The sequence below is a fragment of the Sinohyriopsis cumingii genome, chromosome 7 (assembly GCF_028554795.1).
Source record: "Sinohyriopsis cumingii isolate HCF-2022 chromosome 7, ASM2855479v2, whole genome shotgun sequence".
NCBI classification, from domain to species: Eukaryota; Metazoa; Mollusca; class Bivalvia; order Unionida; family Unionidae; genus Sinohyriopsis; species Sinohyriopsis cumingii.
The window spans coordinates 16,508,367-16,512,622 of NC_142967.1; the positions used below are offsets into that span (position 1 = coordinate 16,508,367).

The window sequence follows — 4,256 nt, forward strand, 5'->3', positions numbered from 1 at the left end:
TATTGTTATATCGTATGGATTTTTGAAGGTCGGATACTCGACTTTTCTACTTACTTTTTTCTCTGTCGTGTGTATTTGACTATTAGCGTCCGATTTTTCCCATTGCTCTTGCCACAAGTCATTGATCTTGTTCCGGATAATACTATTAATTTCAGTGATGGATTTCTTATAATATTACATTTAAAAAGGAAAAAATAACAAGATAATGATTTTCTTGTAAAATATTTTTTTATAGAAACTAACATTTTTATACACAAAAAAAAAACAACAGTACTCAATTCAGGAAATAATATTATTGAGCTCCACCCTGTGTCGTCTGCTGTCATCTCTGTCAACACTGCTGTTTCCAGTCTCTCCCTCTGGCAAAAATCAAACACTGCAACTCTGTGGAAAAATGAAAACAATGGCATCAGATAAGGAACAAGATGATGAAGCAACATTTAATCTACTAAACTGTGAGTTAATTGGAGTGTTTGATAGAGACATGGCTGAGACATTTGTAAATGAAAATGATCATTGTGTTAGGGAAGACAGATTTGTACACCATGAGCCTGATGATATACTGAAATTTATAGAAAGTAAGCAGAATGCAAACACTTTAAAAAAAGACACTTTTTGATGTAAGGCTAGTGACAGAATTCTTGCAGTCAAAAAATGAATTCAGAAATTTAGACAAGATAAACCCATCTGAATTGGATCAGCACCTGGATTGTTTTATACTCAGTGTTAGGAGAAAAAATGGATCTGAGTTTGAACCGAACAGCTTAAGAAGCATCATCAGCTCCATTGATCGCTTCCTTAAAATCAAGAAATGTGCAAGTACAATCATTAGAGGAACTGACACAAATTTTGCATTAACAAGGGAAGCTCTTCGGGCTAAGCAAAAAGATTTAAAATATAAAGGAAAAGGAAATAAACCCAATCGGAGTCAACCGATCACAGATGAAGAAATAAATGCCTTGTATAGTAAAAAACTAATGGGGATGGAAACACCTGAAGCCATTGTTAACACATTGTGGTTTAACAACTCTGTGCATTTTGGATTGAGGGGAGTGACTGAACATTATAATCTGAAATGGGGGGATGTTACACTAAAGAAAGATGTGAATGGCCTTTCGTATCTTGAACTCAATACACGGCAGACAAAAACAAGAACAGGAGACAATGTCAAGGACATCAGGGATATTAATCCTAAGATGTATGAAAACAAAAACAACAAAAGAGAGAGATCCACTTGCTATCTACAAACGGTATGCTGAGCTAAGACCAGTAGACTTTTATCAACGTGAAGATCCTTTCTATATTGCGCCCTACACAATGCCAATCTCAGCGACAAACCCAAAATGGTTTAGGAAACAAGTCGTTGGAATTAACAAACTTGGATGCATCATGAAAAAAAATGAAAGAGAAGGCAAATATTACAGAAAGAAAAAAATTAACAAACACAAGTAGCCGCAAGTACTTAATTCAGAAGTTAAGAGACAAAAACATTCCCACAACTGATATCATGCAAATTTCTGGCCACAAAAACGTGCAGTCTATAAACAGCTACTCAAACATTAGTGAAAAACAACAACAGACGTACTCCAATTACCTGAGCAACACCGGCCACCCAAGTAATGATGATGTCAAGCCCCACCCCCACAACAAAGAAATTTCCAACTGCACAGCAGCAGACTGCAGTATATCAAGTTCCCAAACGTGTAATATTCAGCAGAATAAGATTATCAGCAACCCATTCTATGGATCAAACATCACCGTACAAAATGTTTGTTATGAACCTAACGGAAAACATGAACGAGATCCCTAACTGGGTCAACTTCTTTCAACAGGCGAATTCTCAAACAGGGCCCACACAGCGAAAACGTAGGAGAATTATTGAAAGTGACACTGACAGTCAGTAGGAATAGCGAAATATGGACATAAACGATATCAATGAAATGTGGTTCAAGTTAAATTGTTTAATTACCTATTGTTCCTTCATTATTTTGATGTTTCTGGCTCGAATCGTACAGTTGCTACTGTATATATGCAAATGGCCGCCCTGTTACTGTTCATGACAACGAACGCTGCAAATTCAATATTTGCATGCACATTATTAAAAAATCTTTTGAATGTTAACTATCAGCCTTGTGTTTTTATTTCATTAATATTGCTAAAGGAAACATATATAAATTAATATGAATGAAGTGTACAGGAAATTATGAATAACTACAGAACTTCTTTTTGATCGTACACACAGGGGCTCGTTACAAAGAAAATCAAGGGATGGGGGTTCTAACCTGTGTTATATTATTACAGGTTAGAACCCCCATCCTTTGATTTTCTTTGTAACAAGCCCGTGATCGTACATACATGCGAGGGGTTGTGAAGAGTTCACTCCCCTAAAGTGCGCTGTTTGTGGCCGTCAGTTTTATCTCCCATATAAAATGAAAACTTTGACGTGTTATAAATCAAATATATGTATAGTATGTACGCTGTATCAATAATATACCACTCGTTGTATAAATTTGTCATTAAAAGGAAACTCGGGCAAGCATCGTTTCCTTTCAATGAAAAATTTATACATCTCGTGGTATATGATTGATACAGCGTACATACTATACATATATTCTATATATACCACATCACAGTTTTCATTTTATATGGGAGATAAAACTGACGGCCACAAGTACTTAATTCAGAAGTTAAGAGACAAAAACATTCCCCCAACTGATATCATGCAAATTTCTGGCCACAAAATTATAAAGGTAGTAGATATAATGCAGTTATTATCATACTAGGGTATATAAAGCTGTATTGGTTTTTAACTTATTATAAACTATCGAGTTGGTGGATCTTCATCGTATGACTCTGTGACAGCGACTGGTTAAAGTTCATGAAGTTATTACTGTTATCGTATTAGGACACAATAAACCTAGAATTCGTTTTAACTTACACTAAGGTAAAGCGCCGGCGGATTATTGATGTCATCTGCTGGCTCGCTCTCTTTTGCTCTTCTGGGCCGAACGCATGGGCTGCAGACAAAGGTCAACCTACCCAACTTCAGTGCCTCCTTATACATTTTTAAAGAAATTCCTGAAAACAATTATTATGATTATGTTATTGATAACACAAGTCACAATACAGTTAGTACCAAAATTTAGTCATAATATAATTATCTTTGTATATGAAGAAAAGTTGCTCATTTTACATTTCAAACCGAAACATAGTGCTTCTACTATGTTTTTTCGATCTTTATTTAATCCCTTTTTTTGTCCATATCTACTGCAAAAATGAAAGGTGTTTTTTTCATGATGTCTTATAATACGTATTATTTTCATTTGAAACTATTAACAAATATTTCGCTAACAAAATGTATAAGTTATTCTCACCTGTGCCACATGTCCTGTGTTGCCAACGATGACAACAGTCACATTCCACAGCTTGTTGACGAGTCGTCACCTCCTTAGGACACTGAATACATGGGTAGTGCATTGTTGGAATATACAAAGTACAGACACACGGTATAACACTATAACTCGTAAATAATAAATGTGCATTCGATTGGTTCTATATCTATATATAGGCCTACGCTAAACACACATTGCTCAAACAACGAATTCGAAGGGGAGAATCAATTAAAAGATGTAATAACAATTACTATAGCCTCTTTGAAGGACATCTATGAAGCCTGGGTGAAACATGTCATAGGCATCAAGGGTCCTTGATTTTCTACTCTATTCGCCGATTAATAAAATAACAGATTGTCTAACAAAACAAGTAAGTATTCATTAAAAGGTAAGAAAGCCTTTGAAGTATCCCTCTCAAAGTAGGATTAGTGTTTTCAAGAGGTATACATGGCCTCTACTCTTGTCGCTAATTTGTAACAATATATCGTTTCTATTTTATAAAGCTATGTGCAATCGAGTGTGTCATATATGAAGCAGTGTTACAATCTGAAGCCTAAAATCAAATATACTAGTATAATATCTCATGTACGGTGTCGCTACTCTTACAAAAATGTAAACGTATTCTCTAGAATATTATCTGTTAAGTATTATTATTTGATAAATCAATATAGATAGTTTGACCAGACGACTTAAATTGAGAATGTCGTTGTGCAGATGCATATATTTCTTTTGCATAAAAAAATGTATTTAAGTATTTTAATTAGAAAGCGCAATATATGTTAGTTTGTGTTCTCTCTCTCTCACACACACACACACACACACACACACACACACACATATATATATATATATATATATATATAT

At 34.7% G+C, this 4,256-nt stretch overlaps 1 long non-coding RNA gene across 2 annotated transcripts; it reads right to left on the reverse strand.

The window, feature by feature from the left end:
- Positions 1–229: 229 nt before the first annotated feature.
- Positions 230–3,924, reverse strand: LOC149794779 (uncharacterized). 2 transcript variants are annotated; one of them, XR_016422062.1, is made up of 4 exons: positions 3,375–3,924; positions 2,939–3,078; positions 1,970–2,069; positions 230–384 (listed from the first exon to the last, which is right to left on the reverse strand). It is a non-coding gene; the product is annotated as an uncharacterized LOC149794779 (long non-coding RNA). The 2 variants fall into 2 exon arrangements; XR_016422061.1 differs by lacking the exon at positions 1,970–2,069 and having other exon boundaries at positions 3,375–3,904.
- Between the last annotated feature and the right edge of the window lie 332 nt (positions 3,925–4,256).